The sequence below is a fragment of the Chiloscyllium punctatum genome, chromosome 4 (genome assembly GCF_047496795.1).
Source record: "Chiloscyllium punctatum isolate Juve2018m chromosome 4, sChiPun1.3, whole genome shotgun sequence".
Taxonomy (NCBI): Eukaryota; Metazoa; Chordata; class Chondrichthyes; order Orectolobiformes; family Hemiscylliidae; genus Chiloscyllium; species Chiloscyllium punctatum.
The window spans coordinates 9,855,212-9,875,109 of NC_092742.1; the positions used below are offsets into that span (position 1 = coordinate 9,855,212).

The 19,898-nt window shown below is 41.4% G+C and overlaps 1 protein-coding gene across 5 annotated transcripts in view; it reads left to right on the forward strand.

The window, feature by feature from the left end:
- Window positions 1-1,338: 1,338 nt before the first annotated feature.
- Window positions 1,339-19,898, forward strand: part of dicer1 (dicer 1, ribonuclease type III) — a 184,127-nt gene continuing 165,567 nt past the window's right edge. For 3 of the 5 annotated variants that reach the window (XM_072568043.1, XM_072568042.1, XM_072568046.1), the window contains exon 1: window positions 1,339-1,694. The gene's annotated coding sequence lies outside the window, so the exon portion shown is untranslated. Of the gene's footprint in view, window positions 1,695-15,496; window positions 15,599-19,898 lie in introns of all 5 variants that reach the window. The other 2 variants (XM_072568045.1, XM_072568044.1) reach the window with 1 other exon arrangement.

Genomic DNA, 19,898 nt, shown 5'->3' on the forward strand with positions numbered 1-19,898 from the left:
GGGGTGGGGTGGGGTGGGGTGGGGTGGGGGGTAAGTAAAACCGGAAAGGAAGCAAAAAGGTTTCAAAGAATGTTCCCAAGATTGGAAGGTTTGAGTTACAAGGGGAAGCTGGATAGGCTGGGACTTTTTTCCCTGGCACATAGGAAGCTGAGGGGTGACATAATAGAGATTTTTAAAACCATGAAAAGGACCTAGGTAAGATGAATTGCCACGGTCTTTTCCCCAGGACAGGGGAGTTGATAACAATAGGTGCATAGGTTTAAGGTCAGAGGGAAAAGATTTAAAAGGGACCTAAAGGGCAGCTTTTTCACATGCTGGGTGGTGTGTACATGGAACAGACTACCAGAGGAAGTGGTGGAGGCATGTACATTAACAATACTTAAATGATATCTGGGCAGAAACGTGGATAGGAAATATTCAGAGGGATATGGGCCAAATAAAGGCAAATGGGATTAGTTCAGTCTAAGAAACCTGGTCAATATGGATGTGTGGGACGAAAGGGCCTGTGTCCATGCCTATGACTCTTCATAAAAAATCTTGGGCACAAAAAATTCTGTGAGCATGATCTTAACCTTCGCAAACTACCTAATGAAAGGGTGGTGCTTCAAAACCTGTTGGACTATAATCTGGTGTTGTGCAATTTTTAAACTTTGAGGAAGAAACGTCAACTCGTAACATCACCTAAAAACGAAAAAAAAACTACGGATGGTGGAAATCTGAAACAAACGCAGACATGTTGGAGAAATTCAGGTGGTATGAAAAATAGCTATACCGGGGGACTCGACACGTCCTGAGGAAGGCCTTTTGTCCGACACGTCGATTTTCCTGTTCCTTGGATGCTACCTGACCTGCTGTGCTGCTCCAGCACCACTCTGATCTGAACTCTGGTTTCCAGCATCTGCAGTCCTCACTTTTGCCTACGTTCCACTGTTTCTCGCTCCACAAATTGTGCCAACCCTGCTGAGTTTCTTCAGCACCCCCCTGTGCTTGTTTCAGATTTCCAGCCTCTACGATACCTTCCTTTTAAACAGTTTCAACCGGGGCCCGAGTGATACCAGTGTGGGTACGACGGGGCTTGTGTTTTTTTTTCTGTTGTTGTTGTAAACAGACACGGAAGGAAGGCAACATCCAAGATGGCAGCTTGTGAATACGGTCTATCCGTTGACCACCGCCGGCCGGAGCGCTGTCCGCCCCGTCCGACCCTAACGAGCGACGTGATTGGATCCCCTCTGCCGCCTGTGCTCCCGTGGACCAATCGGAAATCCTGATGCATCGGGCTGGGACCGAAAGGAGGGAGAGGGGGCGGGGAGGGAAAAAAACAGGGTGGCGAATGCGCGCGCAGCCTGCGGCCCGTCCAGGTGAAAAGGAAAGGGAGTGGAGAAGCGAGGAAGGAAAACATTTCATTTTTTTTTAAATCCAAAGAGAGGACGGGGGGTGGGGTTTTCAAGAAGAAAAGGCCACGAAACGGGAAGGGAAGGAAGAATTTTTCTTTTTTTATTTTATAAAGAGAGAACGAGTTACCTGAAAGGGGAAAGGGTGGGGTGCCGAACAGGCAGTTACCAGCAACAGCGGCAGCGGCGGCGGCAGGGGAGGGGGAGGGGAGTTGAAAACCGTCGCCATCCTCCCGAACTCTACCTCCAACCCTCTCCCTCCCCTCAATAACAAACACACTCAATGCATCGTTACAGCCGGGGGTAAGCTACACTTCTTCTTTTCGACACACTTCACGTCATGTGTATATTTAAAACGCGCGTATAAATATCTAATCAACGTGGGGGGGGGGGAAAGAAGAGGGAAAAAAAAACCTGGTACTTGTTAATCCTTCAGACGGTTCTGCCCCTCTCCTCCTCCTCCCCCTCCGGCCGCGTGGCTGCGCGAGCGCCGCCAACGGCTTCCCTTTACCAGAATGTTCCGCCAGCCTCGCACGCGCGCCCCGGCCGTTAACGGACGCTCTCCCTCACCTCGTGTTTGAATTTTTAAATTCCCCCTCCCATACGCCGCGGGTGCTAAAGAGTTTGATTTTTAAAGCTATTTTAATTTTCACATCTCTTTCCCCCCCCCCCATCACAGCCGGGGATCTTTACCCGATGTAATCTCAGTAGTTGGAGGCCTAACTGAGATTTTATTGTTCGCAGTCTTCCCCGTCTTTTTTTTTAAGACAAGACACTGTTCTGGATATTTAAAGGGCTGGGCCTGTTAGCCTCGGAGTGGGAGTAGGTGGCTGAGGTCGCGCTGCGAGGCCTAGTGTTCAGGCTTCTGAAGCAGTCTTGCCCCGGTTCTAATTGGGATTGGTATGTGTGTGTGTTGCCTATACATCCACACATTCTCCCCACCCACGGGGCGTCGACGTTTTTGGGCATCGCGTGTTAGCGTTTATTAAACTCTTGTGAGGCCATGTCGGTTCGTGATCACATCGGCTGCATCCGCAGAGGAGAAAGGGAACCGACTGCTGTCTTGAAGTTAATAGAAACTCTCCCAGGAAACCGGTCTGCATTGCTGCCCCTGGTGATTCTCAGCCAGTCCTTCACTATCCTTCACTTGCTAGGGGTTTCACATGATAACCCATCCTTCGTTCACATCTATTTCGCCTTCCATGCCCTCAGGTTATGTCCTATTCTCATCATTTTTATCGAGTTTACCGCCCTTTGTTAAGCTTCTGTCTTCTTGTCTAACGTAGTTGTTCATTTCTTCTCAGCAGTAATGAGTTGCATTTATATAACACCAGTTAAACATCTTAAAGTGCATTCTTTACAGAAGTACTTTATTTGTTTTAAAAGTTGATTAGAACCATGGAACATATTAAGGCAGATGACCAAATGTTCACTCAAACAGTTAGATTTTAAGGTATTCATTAGAGGACATGGTTAAAAATCACACCACACTGGGTCATAGTCCCAAAAATATGCAACTGCCTAAGGAAGGAGTTGAGGCTCCAAAAGTTTGCTGTGTCAAATAAACCTGTTTGAGTATAACCCGGTGTTGTTTGATTTTTGACTTTGTCCGCTGGCACTTCCACGTTAGAGGGTATAGGCATTCAGCTTTCAGGGATTAGGCAGTTGCAGGTATAGCCACCCATAGTTGGACAAAGGAAATCAGGGGTATGCAAGTGATCAGAATCTTTCTCATTAAATTTTTGCCTGTGACCATACTATAAATAGGTTTAAGCCTAACCATCATAGTCAAGCTGGTCTCACCTCATCTGATTTCCAATCTGAAATTCTTTCGTATTGCTGCTAGAAAAAAATCTACTATTCATCATTCTTCTGTTACACTGTAATTTGCGTGTTTTGCACTTGTGCGCTTTTTGCCATGTACGATTGTGTGGTTTGTGCTGTCCATGTAGCACCCTTGGTACGGGAGGAATGCTGTCTTTTTTTTTACTGTATCAGTTGTATATGGTAGAAATGACAAAAAAGCGACTCTACTATTCACACATTGATCCACAATGGAGCTGTTTGGAGTCCTAGTCAAAATTAACTTGGTCTTTTTATCCCTCTTGCCAGAGGAAGCAAGTATTATTTAAAAATCATTAAGCACTTTGAGAACTTGTTTAGTTTTGGCAAAAACCTTTTGCTCTGTTGCGAAACATTAAAATTTAGCAGCGTTTTGTGGAATTTTGTATAACAAAGAGATTTTATTTCAAGGACAAAAAGCAAAATGCTTTAAATGCTCAGTACGTATAGCAGTATCTATGGAGAAAAACGGTTTTAGGTAGATGATCTTTCATGGATGCTAGTGTTTTTTTTCTCCACATATTCTGCCAGACCTCATGAATAATTGCTGCATTTTTTTTTTGTTTTTATTTCAGACTTCCAAAATACACACTATTTTGTTTCTTGTGCTATTTCAAGCATGTTTGTTGGTCGACTTGGACTATTTTAAGTATTGTACTGTACTAGTTTATGCGCTGAAATTAAGTGGTTCCCACAAATGTTTCTGTGTACTGTTTGTTTACAGTGAAACCTGCTTGAAAACATGCAATGAAATTGTAAAACTCTGCTTGTAGTGGGTTTTTTCCTCCTCTTGATCATACCACTTCTGTACCTTGAAGTAATCAATTTTATTGATCCATTTCAGGCCAGTAGGTATTTGTACTTGTTTTTAAAAATGCCATTATTAATGTGAAGGCTATGAATATTGTGTTTGACTGAAGCTTCCAGTGACACAGTCTTGTTCTATTTAAGATATATAGTCCTGGTAGTCCAGGACCGGTTAGAACTAACTTGCCTTTCAGAATATCCCAAGATGTTTTATTCATTTAGGGGCTTTTCAAATATAGTTATACAGTCCGATGTACAGCACAGAAACAGACCCTTCGGTCCAACTAGTCCATGCTGACCAGATACCTTAAATTAATCGATTCCCATTTCCCAATATCTTTCCAGATGCCTTCTAAATGTTGTAATTGTACCACCCTCCTCCACTACCTCTAGCAGTTCATTCCATATGCTCTCCACCCTGTGTGAAAGGATTGCCCCGGCGTCATTTTTAAATCTTTCCCCTCTCAGTAAACCTTTGCCCTCTAGCTTTGGACTCCCCTATCCTGGGGAAAAGATCTTGAGTATTCATTTTATCTATTCCCCTTATGATTTTATAAATCTCTCTTCAAGCTCAGCCCTCAGCCTCTGATGCTCCAGGCAAAATAGCGTCACCCTATTCAGCCTCTTCCTGTAGCTCAAAGCCTCCAACCTTGGCAACATCCTTGTAAATCTTTTCTGCACCCTTTAGGTTTCATAACATCCTTCTCAGAGCAGGGAGACCAAAATTGAGTGCAGTAATCCAAAAGTGATCTAACTTTATTGTAGTCATGCAGTACCAAAGTTCCATGAACAAGAATGAGTTCAATGTATTTTTAATAGCATTGGTTGGGAGATGAATATTAGACAGGGGACTGAAGAGATCTCCCTTGATGGTGTTAGAGCAGTGACATGGAGAATTTACAGTCATGAGAAGACAGATGAAGCCTTAGTATGACATCTCTTCTGGAAGATGGCATCATTAACAATGCAGTCGTTCTGTTTTGCAGTATAGTGCCACTTCAGATTATGGCCTTGTCTTGTGTTTTGTTTTGGCTAAGTACAAGTTACATTGAGATTTTTGGAGGGATTTCCACCTCAAGATGTAGAGTTTTCTCACCGTATCTTGCCAAACTCACGTCATTACTTACCCAACCCTACGCCACTTGTCATGTCTGATTCTATCTATGGAGTAACCCTTGGAGTTCCCAAATGCAGCTGCCATTTGGCAGATAACCAGGAATTCACTGGCATCCCTTGTGTGTGTACCATCTTTAAAGGCACATTGTGCTCTTGGGCAAAGACTGTCTGCACTGTCTTGCATGATGTCTTTCTGTTTAAAAATCACACAACACCAGATTATAGTACAAGTTTATTTGGAATCACTAGCTTTCAGAACACAGCTCCTTCAGGTGGTTGTGGAGTTTAAGATCATGAGACACAATTTATAGCAAAAGATTACAGTTTCACACAGTGACATATTGAACAAACCTAGATTAAGTCTTTTAGAATGGATTGCAGGTTTGTCATTAATATGTAAATTCCAGAACTACTATTAAGTCACCTTGTCGAGATAATGTAGGGTTTTATAAGGTGACATCTCAGCTCAGACATTGTATTAAAAGTGTGAGGTCAGAGTCTGTCTGTATCCCAATCTTGAGTCAGACTGGTTTGATTTCTAAAGTGGACTTCACAAAATATTGCATGTATTGACTGCCTGCAGACTGTGCATTTTTGAGCAAAATAGAATGTATCTGAAATATAATTCTGCAAATACAAATTCACCCCAGAGACTTGTATATGTGTGCTCATGCATGAGACAGAGTATTTGCATGTGTGAAGGCTCGTAAAGTGTGGGTGTGATGGAGTATAAGCCTGTGAGAGGGTTTGGGGGCTGTATGTGTGTGTGTATTGGGAAAGGGTCTGCGGGAGTGTGTATGTGTTTGCATGTGTGGGAGTGTATTGTGTAGTGGGGTCACCTGTAGTGTGCCGTGAACCCAAGATCCTAGTTGAGGCCATTCTCATGGGAACTGAACCTGGCCATCAGCCTCTGCTTGGCAACTTTGCATTGTTGCCTATCTAAAAGTCTGCCTTGGAGGACAGTCACCTGAAGATCCAAGGCCAAATGTCCCGGATCGCTGAAGTGCTCCCTGACTGGCTGGGAACATCCCTGTCTGTTGATTGTGTGTTAACTGACCTTGCATTATGAATGCTACCTCATCTTGTTGGATGTCTTGACATAATGACTGCTTTTCCAACTTGTTAACCCATTACCCTTGCCTCCAGTACCCCATTGTTGTTGTAGCGTCTGCTTGGTCTTGCCAATGTACCATGCCTCAGGGCATCCTTGCCTGCAGTGTATGAGACAGACTATGTTGGCCAAGTCACGTGAGCACCTGCTCTGCGTACACGGTTGGTGTCCCCACATGTAATGGTGTTATCCATGTTGACACTCTGACACATCTTGCAGTGGTTGAGATGACAGGGTTGTATGGTATTGTGGTCAATGTTGTTCTAAAGGCGGGGTAGTTCGCTAAGAATAATCATTGCATGATTCCTGACATTCTTGGACATGGCAAACAATGTTGTCCTGTTTTCCCCCACCTCTGTTGAAGCAAAATGCTCAGACACAGTATAGTTTTACCTCCTTTGTCTTTATTCCGGGCCCTGGATGGAGAGCGAACGATCGCCCATGTGCATAGGACCGTGAGGTCTTCTCTGGAACATCATATAGCCATTTTACAGGGAGGAGCATCCAGATAAGGTAACAATGTTGATTGGGTGACTGTTACAATCAATGAGTCTCAATAGTAAAGATTAAGCCATCTGCTATTACACAATGAATAATTGGCTTCACATAACGAATACTTTTTATGTTGCTAACTGACCTTGCATTATGAATGCTACCTCATCTTGTTAGATGTCTTGACATAATGACTGCTTTTCCACCTTGTTAACCCATTACCCTTGCCTCCAGTACCCCATTGTTAACTGTAAGTTCTTATCTGATCTGAGTCATGCTCACCTGATCCTCTTGTTTTACAAAACTCAGAATTTAACTCTTTTCCTGCCTGCTTATACTCTATATGTGTTCTCAATAAGGGGAAATTGGTACCTGTTGTGCAGGCAGAGACCCAGAGGTCCTGATTGATGGGATGGTGCAGAGGTGGGATTTCCTCTTACCCTGGGACCAGAAGTAAGGCCACCAATTCAATCAATAGAAATTGAAATTGAAAACCAGTTGTGACCATCAGAACTATCTGCTTGAAGGAAAAACTCCTTTGATTCATTATTGTCCTTTTAAGGAAGGAAAGCTCCCATCATTGCATGGTGTATTAGTAGTGGGACTAAGCCATTATAGTTGGTCCATGTGATAGGATTAGTATGAATGGTTAAGATATATGGTATTTAACAGATTGAAAAAGCTGGAGGGGGAGAAAAAAAGCTCCTTACTAGATATTGGTTAATTTAAAACTTTACAACACATTAGCTTGGAGACACATCAATGTACTAGAGCCAAGTTTACAGATGACACAAAAATAGATGGGAAGGCAAATGGTAAGTCTGACAGTTTGCTGAGAAATAGAGACAGGTTAAGCAAATGGGCAAAACACTTGGCAGGTGGAATATAATGTGGGAAAGGTGAATCTATACACTCTGGCAGGAAGAATTGAGAAATTGAGTATTGTTTAAATTAAGGGAGATTTGAATGAAGTCACCTGACAAAGGGGCAACATTTGGAAAGCTTCTGATTAACTTGTTTAAGACATTGGTTAGATCTCAGCTGAAGTATTTTGTACGGTTCTGGGTGCCACACAATAGAAAGGATATAAAGGCATTGGAGAGAGTGCAGAACCAATTTATAAGAATGGTTCTATGAAGGAGAAGTTTGTTATGAGGATAGGTTGAAGAAGTTGAGACTGGTCTGCTTTGAGAAAAAGACTAAGGGGGAGATTTTTAAAATGATAAAGCGGTGTGGATAGGAAGAAATTGTTTTTACTTGTAAAAGAATCTCCCAGAGTGATTGCCAAAAGAAGCAAATGTGAGGTAGGGAAATAACTTTTTCACCTGTTAAATAGGGAATGAAATGCATTGTCTGCAAGTGTCGTGGGGCCAAGATCAATTGAGGCATTCAAGAAGGTATTAGATGATTTATCTCAAAATGTGCTGGCAGGTGGGACTAGATTGGGTTAGGATATCTGGTTGGCATGGACGGGTTGGACCGAAGGGTCTGTTTCCGTGCTGTACATCTCTATGACTCTAATGTACAAGGGTATGGGGAAAAGGCAGGAAATTAAGTCAGTACTAGTCTTCATTTGAAGAGTCAGCAGAGTCACACTGGGCTGCATTGCATTCTTGTGTGCCAAACCACTCCTGTGATTTGCAGAGCAAAGTTTGTTGTTTGTAAGTTGGCTGTAATTGTGTGGGACAGATGAGATGTCTGGTTTTTTGTAAATTTGTTTTTCATGCTCTTCAGGTCAATCACTAGTCAGAATCAAACTTTGAGAGCAGTGTTATGTTTGCTGGTGTGCAGAGAAGACCTTTAGAAACACTTAATGAAATCTAGTTTATATTAAAATGCGTTTGCTCATTAAAACTAATGCATGACAAGGTGTTGACATTTTGCTGCACGATCAATTTTTCCATACCTCTAGCATGTATCAAATAAGTGCTTTAAAGGCTCATAAATTTTTACGATAGTGCAAATGAATAAGACAACTAGTTCTAATGTCAATCAGGACCACATTTTGGGTTTCTTACAATACCGTAGTTAAAAACTGTGATTTAACAGCCGCTTGAGTGCATTGGCGAGATATACACTCAACTGAGGTTATGGAATGTGGTGCCTACCCATGTGTCACCTAATTTGCCTAAATGTCCAGTTTTGGAGTTCAGTAACAGTGTTGCTGAACAAAAAGATCTAGAGGTGCAGGTGCCTAGTTCCTTGTAAATGGAGTTGCAAATAGGCAGGATGGTGAAGAAGATATTTGACATGCTTGTGTTCACTGGTCAGTACATTGAGGATAGGAGTTGGGATGCAATGTTGCGGTTGTACAGGACATCGGTGATGTTGCTTGAATACTGATTGAATACTGCATTCAATTCTGGTCTCTCTGCTAAATGTTGTTAAGCTTGAAAGAATACAGAAAAATATTTTCAAAGATGCTGCCGCGATTGAAGGGTTTGGGTTATGGGGAGAGGCTAAATATGCTGGGTGGTTTTCCCTGGATTGTGGAAGGCTGAGGGGTGACCTTGTAGAGGCTTCATAAAAACTATGAATTGATAGATCTTTCTCCCAGGGTAGGGAAGTCCAAAATTAGAGTGCATAGGTTTAAATTGCAAGGAGAAATATTTAATAGAGACCTGAAGGGCAACTTCTTCACACAGAGGGTGGTGTGTGTATGAGGAGGTGGTGGAGACATTTTAAAATACATCTTGATGGACACGTGAATAGGAATTTAGAGGGATCTGGGCCAAATGCTGTCAAATGGGACGATATGAGTTTAAGATATTTGGTTGATGCAGATGAGTTTGCCTGAAGTGCCTGTTTCTGTGCTGTATAACTCTGACTGTTTGAAATGCCTGTAGAACAGAGAGCAGTAGTGAAAGCAGATTTGAGAACCAGAAAGTTTGCAGTAATCCAAAGGATATTTTAAATTGTCATTTCAAAGTTATCCAGTATCTTTCTGCCCCTGCCATGCTTTGTAATGAAGCAGTCTTATGCTAGGCATACCTAAAAGTAGGGTGTCAACCTACTGACAGTACAACATACTGTTTTTGAATGGCAAATAGTAGAAGCAGTATGCAATAGCGATCCCACGCCAGCTGATCAGATTTAAACTCTATAATCAACAAAGTGACTATCTTTACATCCTTTTATAAGAGACTGAAGTCTGCAGTTTGCTGTTTCTCTCTCGCTCCTTTCTTAACTAGTGGAATGACACATGCTACATTCCGATCTACAAAATAATTCCCGAATCTCTGGAATTTTGGAAGATAATCACCAATGCTCACAACATTCAATAAGTTCCAGTAACTCATTTTTAAAATTGCCACATCCTAGTCCACATTTTCCTTGGTTTAAAGCAGCATATTTTCCTATTTGCTTTTAGTCCATAGTCCTAAAGAAAGGTCTTTGTATTGTGATATCAAATAACATTCAAAGGCATTGGATACAGCAAAGGCTATGGACCCTGACAACATTCTGGTAATAGTAATGAGATTTGTGCTCTAGAGCTAGCTGTGTCCTACCCAGGTTGTACCAGTACAGTTATGACATTGACATTTACCCAACAATGTGGAAAATTATATAATTGTGTTCTGGACAAATCCAACTTGTCCAATTATTATCTAAGCAGCTTCATTAGAGCTCTTGCTCAAAACGTGGACTCTCCTCCTCAGATGCTGCCTAACCTGCTGTGCTTTTCCAGCATCCCACTCTCGACTCTGATCTCCAGCATCTGCAATCTTCATTTTCTATTGTCTCAGCAATCAACTCTTGGTTATCAACAAAATGATTTGAAAAAGTTTTTGATAGGGCCATTAAAAGGCACTTGCAAAAGAATAACATCATTGACAGTCAGTTTGAGTTCTGCTTGGACACCTGGTGGGATGAGAGTGACTGGCCTTAATATCAAGGTGTTATTCAACTGAAAGGAGCTTGAGCAAAACTGGAGTCAACTGGAATTAGGCAAAAATCTCTGGTGGTTGGCGTCATACCTAGCATAAAGGAAAATAAAGTGATGAAATCAATTTAACTGTTCCAGGATATCACTGCAGGATTTCCTCAGTACCGTCTTTAGTTGCTTCATAAATGATCTTCATTCCATCAAAAAGGTCAGTGAGGATAATCACTGATTTTGCCATTTTCATGACTCCTCAGATAGTGAAGTAGTCCATACTGTATTTAGCAAGACCTGGACATAATCCATACATGTACCACCGTTTGCGTGTAAAGGTTGCGCCTTAGGTCTCTCTTATATCTTTCCCCTCTCATCCTAAACCTATGCCCTCGAGTTCTGGACTCCCTGACCCCAGGGAAAAGACTTGGTCTCTATATCCTATCCATGCCCCTCATGATTTTATAAACCTCTATAAAGTCACCCCATAGCCTCCACTCCAAGGAAAACAGCCCCAGCCTGTTCAGTCTCTCCCTAATAGCTCAATTCCCAACCCTGGCAACATCCTTGTAAATCTTTTCTGAACCCTTTCAAGTTTCACAACATCTTTCCGATAGGAAGGAGACCAGAACTGCACACAGTATTCCAACAGTGGCCTAACCATTGTCCTGTACAGCCACAACATGACCTCCCAACTCCTGTACTCAATACTCTGACCAATAAAGGAAAGCATACCAAATGCGTCCTTCGCTATCCTATCTACCTGCGACTCCACTTTCAACTGCACTCCAAGGTCTCTTTGTTCAGCAACACTCCTAGGACCTTACCATGAAGTGTACAAGTCCTGTTAAGATTTGCTTTGTCAAAATGCGGCACCTCACATTTATCTGAATTGAATTCCATCTTCCACTTCTCAATCCATTTGTCCATCTCATCCAGATCCCATTGAAGAATACTCAAACTCAGCTCTGGCAACATTTGTGGACAGAGCTACAAAATTAATGTTGATAGAGTTTAACCTTGCACAATTCTCCCAGACTGCTTCAGACAACTCTTGCTTCATATCTCTATAATTGGCCATCCAAAATTTCTTACAAAGGTAAAGAAAACAGAAGCTTTACACAGTCCCCACTACCCCCACAAATTTTATGAGCAAAAGGAATGAGTAATAAATATTTAATCAATAGCACTAATGGCAGTGGACCAATATGGAACACAGCAATAAGGGCAGGATTTTCTAGCATGGAGCATATTTTATCACTCTTCATTCATTTGATATTTCTGTTATATCTAGGCTAACATTTATTGCCTTTTTTTTTGTTAAACCATCTTTGATACATTAATAATGAGTTTTGTTTTGTTTGTTTCCTAATTAGAGGCAGCATCTGAGGAGCAGAAAAATCGACATTTCGGGCAAAAGCCCTTCAGGGACTCCTGATGAAGGGCTTTTGCCCGAAACATCGATTTATTAGATTAGATTACTTTACAGTGTGGAAACAGGCCCTTCGACCCAACAAGTCCACACCGACCCGCCGAAGTGCAACCCACCCATACCCCTACATTTATCCCTTACCTAACACTACGGACAATTTAGCATGGCCAATTCATCTGACCTGCACATCTTTGGACTGTGGGAGGAAACCGGAGCACCCGGAAGAAACCCACGCAGACACTGGGAGAATGTGCAAACTCCACACAGTCTCCTGAGGCGGGAATTGAACCCGGGTCTCTGGCGCTGTGAGGCAGCCGTGCTAACCACTGTGCCGCCCACAAATATCTGCTCCTCGGATGCTGCCTGAACTGCTGTGCTTTTCCAGCACCACTGTAATCTAGAATCCGGTTTCCTGCAACTGCAGTCCTTGTTTTTACCTTATTTTCTAATTAGTCATTTACAAGAATAACATTGGGCCACCAGTTTGTCGTTCGTGATATGGAGTTTAACATCACTAGACAATAAAGTCCACAGGTCTTAGAAAAAGTGGATAGGTATCAGGTATTGCTAAGTTTCGATTTGTTGTATGGTATCCAGTCAAAGAATGCTTGTGGACCAGGGCTGTGAAAGATATAAAAGCATAGAGAGAGATCTACTTTTAGTTTAAAAGTGGACAAGGGAACATTTTTTTCAATTTGAGTGCAGAAAATTCTGTTCTTCAACGCAGTCATTCATGTTGAGTCACATTTCATGTTTACTAATCTCCCACATTGCTTAATTGAACCTTTCTATGATCTAATTAGAATTTTCTATTCAATCAAAAATAATCTGCAAAGGGCAAGGATGTTTGAAGAAACAATAATAAAATTCTTGGATTTATACCTTAATTCCCAAATTCAAACTTGTAATTTTAGTGAGCTCTGATGCTGGTTCTTAAGATAAATTTCACTAATTTCCAAGAACAAGTAGGAAGAGTTTGTGAGCTTAGATTATAACCTCAAATCCAGATTCCTGCTGACCTCTAACCGTTTAATCTCTTGCTTAAGCAGAATATATCTTTTTGCCTGAAAAAATATTCAAGGACTGTGCTACCACCACCTTTTCAGGAAGACTGTTCTGAATTTTCAAACTTCTGAGAGGGGGGAAATAAAAAGTTCCACCTCATCTGTTTTAAATGAATGACCCCGATTTTTAAACGAGGACACATAGTCCGAGATTCTCCTGCAAGAGAAAACATCCTGTTGTTAGGTTCTTTTCCTGAGGTTTTACACGTGAGATGCAATTCACACATACCAACTTTTGCAAACAGTTGAAGTTTATTAAAGCTTGTACAAGTAGGTGACCCCATTTGAGCCCTCTTGCAACCATGTGAGGTTGAGTCAAAGTGAGGCCCTGAACAAAGAAAATACATCCCCTTCATACAGGTCAGTTGGCCATGCTTACAGATACTCTGGCCTTGCCCTCACAGTCACATGCCACTCAAGATTACCCCCGCCCTTACACTAAGTCACATGTTACCCCAGGTACAATGACAGGATGAGATCATCCTCAGTGCAAATGCCCTAATCCTGGGGAATAGTTATGCAGATGATTTCCTGACAGATTCCCCAAGACAATGCAGGTGTGACATATCTCTGACCAGAAAGCATTTCTGAATGGACGAGATTGAACAATAGTTTTGCTTGACAATAGCAAGAGGGAATAGAAGTAAATGACTGTCTAATTGGGGTATGGGTGATTCGCATGCTTGCCTGACTGTTATCCCCACCCAAAGGTGTCATATGAAATGTTATTATGGAAAACAAAAGCTTATGATCTAAGGGGATAGTGTATTCAAGTGGATTTAACATAAATAGGAAACAGGAAATGACATCACCAACCCAAAGAAACCCAAACATATAAGTAGAAAGCAGGAAACAACAGTGCTTCGTCCAGAGGCTCAATGAAGATATTAGATTAGATTAGATTCCCTACAGTGTGGAAACAGGCCCTTTGGCCCAAGAAGTCCACACCGACCCTCCGAAGAGCAACCCACCCAGACTCATTCCCCTACATTTACCCCTTCCCGTAACACTACGGACAATTTAGCGTGGCCAATTCACCTAACCTGCATATCTTTGGATTGTGGGAGGAAACCGGAGCACCCGGAGGAAACCCACGTAGACACGGGAGAATGTGCAAACTCCACACAGACAGTTGCCCGAGGCAGGAATTGAACCTGGGTCTCTGGTGCTGTGAGGCAGCAGTGCTAACCACTGTGCCACCGTGCCACCCAAATACTCTCTGCGGTCTCACTAGTTCCCTGTATAACTGAAGCATAACCTTTCAATTTATGTATTCCATTTCCCTTGCGAGAAATGAGTTATTCTACTCGCTTTCCTAATTATTTTCTATACCTGTGTACTAACCTTCTGCAAGTCATGCCTGAGGTCACCCAGATCTTTGCAGCTCAACTTTGCAATCTGTCATCATTCAGATAAGGCTTTTTATTTTTCATGCCAAATTAGACATTTTCACACATTGTACTTCATACGCAATATCTTTGACCACTCACCTCGCCTCACAATATCGTTTGGAACTCCCTTGTGTCCTCTTCACAACTTACTGATGAGGCAAAGATTGGTAAGCGAGTAACTTTGGCATCCATACCTTCTATCCCTTCATCTAAGTCATTAATATAAATTGTAGACCATGTTCCCTGTGACATATCACTTGTTGTGTACTCTCAACCTGAAAATACCTATTTATCTTAAATCCACTTCAAACCATAAGCTTTTGTTTTCCACAATAACATTTAATGCAATACGTTATCAATGCTCCTGAAAATCTAAGTGCAATGCATCTACCAATATCCCCTTCTTCCGCTGTTTGTGTTTCCTTCTCAAAGAACTCGTTAGTCAAACATGATTTCCCTTTCACAATACCATATTGACTTTGTTTTATTATCTTTACCTTATCCAATTTCCTTGCTATAACCTCTTTAATAGTAGCCTCTAACATTTTCCCATTGACAGATGTTAAGCTGACTGGCCTCATGTTTCCTGCTTTGTGTCCCTCCCTTCTTGAATAAAAGAATTTACTTCGGAATGTGCTGTTCTAGAAAACTGCCCTGAAAGCATTCTACCAACTCTTCATCTCGGCTCTCTTTGTCCACTTTGCCACTGAATTGTGGATTAAAATCTCCCAAGATTATTGCCGTGCCTTTCTGACAATGTCTCAGTATTTCTTCCTTTATGCCTCTCCTTGCTGTGTGATTCCAAAGAAATGAATTTTTGCCTTTATTTTTTATCATTTTTACCCAAACAGTTTTCACATCTTGGTTTCCTGAACTTAGGTCGTCCCTCTCTATTGGGCTAATCATTAACTAACAACCTCTCCTCCTTTTTGGTTTCCTTTCATTCCTAAATGTTTTATCCTTCAAATTACAGGTTCCGTTCCATGTTATTCATGCATTCAGAAATATCAAATTTAAAACAGGCTCAACAATTTGAATAACAGGAGAAAAGAGAATGATCTGATTTCTGTGTAAAGTAAGTGACTTGTCTTCAAAATAGTTCTTTAGTTGCAAAGTACTGGCAGTATATTTTCTGTCTAAAGAAGTTCTGATCCAAAGGAAGTCGAAATGGAAACTATCAAGGGAGAGCGACATACAATCCATATTTAAAATTCCATTCTCGGCGAGAAACCCATTTTTTTTTTTCCTCACTACAGTTTGTAAATTGCTGACTCCAGATTGAAGGCCGAAAATAGTCTGAGTATAGTTCAAGGCTCTGAAATTGTGTTGTTAGAGAATAGCTTTCATAAAACCCTTCATGCTTAATAAATACAGGAGTTAGGATGAATTAAAGCATAAACATAGTGTTTGGTTAATCATTCCTCATCCACTGAGTCGAAAGTGCACCTAAAAGTATCTTTAAACTTGAAATGGCAACTGAAATAGTATTCATTGACTACCTGTCAAACAAATGAATCCATTACTGCGTGGCACCTCCAGAAGGGTGCTGTTTTGTGTGTGTCTGTGCAACAAGTGGTTGACTGAAAACTATTTGCAACAATACTCTTGAGTTTCTGCTTTCTAGTCATCTAAGTGATCCTAATTCAATGATGTAAGGCCCAAAGATGGCAGAAAAGAAAATAACAAAGAACCAACACTAATGTCAGTGTGTTAATTGGGCCCAGTTGTGCTGGACAGAAACATAATTGTTCAGTAATCTAATTAGTTATATGGTTTAACCTTATCATCCCATGGTGATGATTATTAGAAAGTTTGACAAGTGACCTGCAATATAAGCATAGCTTCATGTCTAAGCATGACCTGACCATTTACTTATTATCAACAATTGGGGCGACGATGACCTAGTGGTATTATCACTAGACTGTTAATCCAGAGACCCAGGTCATGTTCTGGGGGCCTGGGTTCAAATCCTGCTATGGCAGATGGTGGAATTTGAATTCAATAAATATCTGGAATTAAGAATCTAATGACTACCATAAATCCATTGCCAATTGTCAGAAAACACCCATCTGGTTCACTTATTCCTTTTAGAGAAGGGTGTCTGCTGTCCTGACCTGATCTACATGTGACTCCAGACCGACAACAAAGTGACTGACTTTCAACTACACTCTGGGCAATTGGGAATAGGCAAAAAATGCTGCCTTGCCAGTGATGGCCTATTGTCCACTTCAAACTAAATTCGGAGCAACATGGGAAAATGAAATGCTGCCTTTTTGATAAGACTTTTGGCTCAAATTCACCCAATAGCTTTCAGGACTTTTTCTATTCTTGGTGGTAGGTGGACAAACCTTGCATTTGTTACTGGTCTTAAAGATAGAGGTACTTGACTGCCAAGTCAAAGTCCTGATGACTATACAGTGTAACAGCATCCACAGTGCTGTTAGATGAGGAATTCCAAATCTTGTTTGAACAATAATGTATTTCCCAGGTAGGAATATGTTTCAGGAGAGCTTGCAGGTTGTAGTGTAATACCTCACTGGAGTAGCACACTGGATATCAAGTCCCACTATTCTAAGTCAAAGTTACAATTCCCCAATTTACCTGCCATTTAGACCCAGGTAGACTGATAATACTGACCAAGTTTCTGTTCCTAACAAGTAAATAGATTCAAATTTCACAGACAATTATGAACAATTGACACACAATTCTACTTGTTAAAACTCTAATCTACTAATAACCAACTCCGACACAGATGAAGCATGTGTTATTGGTAGAGAGAAAGACTGAGAAGGCTCGTCGGTGGGTTATTCCTGAAAAGAGTGAGAGATTGGGTTGTCACATCCTGCAAGACTGAAAAACACCCCCCAACCCAAAAATCCCCAGACATGTCAGTAGAACAAATTAACCTTTTAAAGTCTCATTCCCACTTTTTATCATTCTATGATAATCAACTAAATGGGGTTGACAAAGTTGCTACCAGCTTAGTCACAAGAATCTGACAGCCAGTATTTAAGCAAGTTATTGACACACAACATACTGTGGTTATAACAACAAGAATTACTAGTCCATGCAGTAGATATAATCCCCAGAATCCTCCCACGTGAAAAAGTGTTCACCAGTAAAGTTCTTAAATTCACAGTCCTTAGTGACCACTCCACCGCCCCCCCCAAGTTGAGTGGAATCGAGCAAGTTATCCAAAATCTCTTTGAGTAAAGTCCAAGCTGAAGGCAAAATCTAGTCTGGCAGGGGTCAGTTCTGTTGTGTACAGTGGATAGGGAGCCCAGGCCTCTGGGGATGCAGGGATTAGTGCTGTTCTTGCAAGGTTGTAGGGCTCCCATGCAATGAAGTGTGCTCCCAAGGCAAGATGCATATGTAGGGTTAGATGTAGCCATCCGTTTGCTTTTGACCATCTTCTTGTTCAACTTTGCAAATTCCATCCGGAGAGTCTGAGGATTTTTGGAGTCAAATCAAATGCCATTTAAGGCTTTTGTTGCTTCTGCTGTCAAATGTAACAAAACCAACTGGCTGTTTTGATGTTAGTTTGATCAGTGAACCTTCATATCCCTTAAATGGTCGAAAGAGAAGGTAAAGCTCACATGGTTTAATATCCATCAGAAGGCCACTGACAAAAACCGCATGGATCTCCTCTTCACCATTTGTGAATGAGGTGCTAATCTACTGGGCTACTTTGTCTTGCATCATGTTTTGAGTATTTTTGGAGTCGCACTTGTCCAGCCAAGTGGGGAGTTTATTGTCAGATGTCTGATCTGTTTTGGAGATGGTGGACAGGCTTAGGAGGTGAGTTAACTGCTCTGGGTTCTTAGCCTTAGATCTGTTCTTTTAGCTACCATATTTATATTGCTAGTTTAAATTCAATTTTCCATCAATGGTAATCCCCAGGATTAGTGATTCAATGATATAATGCCAGCGAATGTCAAGGAGCAATGGTTAATTCTCATTTGTTGGGGATGGCCAGCAATGTTGTTTCATTGGAGATGGTCATCACCCATCACTTGTCTGGTGCGAATGTCATTTACCACTTGTCAGCACAAATTTGGGTATTTTCTAGGTCTTGTTGCATTTGGCCCCTGAAATTGGAAGTACACCTATGGGGCTGTAACTGGCTGGGTTGAATTACCTGTGGATTTTTGTATTGGATATTCCCAGGCCATTTTCCACATTTTTGGAAAGATGCCAGTGTTGTAGCTGTACAGGAATAGCATGTTAGGATTACAACGAAATTTGGAGTACAGTCTTGAGTATTATTCCTGAAATGATGTCAAGGCAATTAATCTTGCAGTATTCACTGCCCTTGGTTGTTCCTTGCTATCACATGAAGTTAATGGCTAAAGCTTGGTGAAAGTGAGAACTGCAGATGCTGGAGATCAGAGTTCAGAGTGTGTTGCTGGAAAAGCACAGAAGGTCAGGCAGCATCTGAGGAGCAGGAGAATTGAATTTTTTTTGTTCCTACCTGTTGTACAACAACATCAATGATGACTGGAGATGGGATTTGGTATTAAAATATTATCATGATGGCTGCAGATGTGAGATGTGACTACTTGGATAACTGGCCAGGTTGACTTTGCTAGGTGAAATAAAATCAAGGTGGGATGGTTGTTCTTCAGAATACTTGGCAGGAGTAAATATTAAAACCAAGTTTTCTAATGTGCTGCACAAGAATGGTGTGCAGTTCTGGACGACAAACTAGGAAAGATGTGGAGGCTTTGAAGAGGGTGCAAAAGAGGTTTACCAGGATGCTGCCTGGATTGGAGCATATTAACGATCAGGAGAAACTTGGATTGTTTGCATGGTGACCTGATAGAAGTACATAATTCATGAGAGGTTTAGACAATATGGATAGTCAGAGTCTTTCTCCTAGGGTGGAAATGCCACATACTAGGCCGTAAAGTGAGAGGGGTAATGTGAGTTTAAAGTAGGTTTGCAAGGCAATTTTTTTTTTTATGCAGAGGGTGGTAGGTGCCTAAAATAGACTGCCAAGAAGGTGGTAGAAACAGATAAGAGAGCAACGTTTAAGGTATTTAGGCAGACACCTGAACAGGCAGTGAAAAAAGGGATATAAATTATAGAGTGGTGCTGGAAAAGTACAGCAGAACAGGCAGCATCTGAGGAGCAGGAAAATCGACGTTTCGGGCAAAAGCCCTTCAAAATTAACAGCATTTTTCATTCCCACAGTTATGTTGTGCATAATTGCTATTGTACAGTAACTGTGAAGAATGTATTTGTTGTGTGAAACAGTAGAATAAATGCAGCAAATCCTTTCCTCTTCCTCAGTGTTTTCTCTTTTCCCCCTCCAACCCCAAAACTAACAAAACAGATTAAACCATTATTCTTCTAACTGAATTAATTTTAATTTA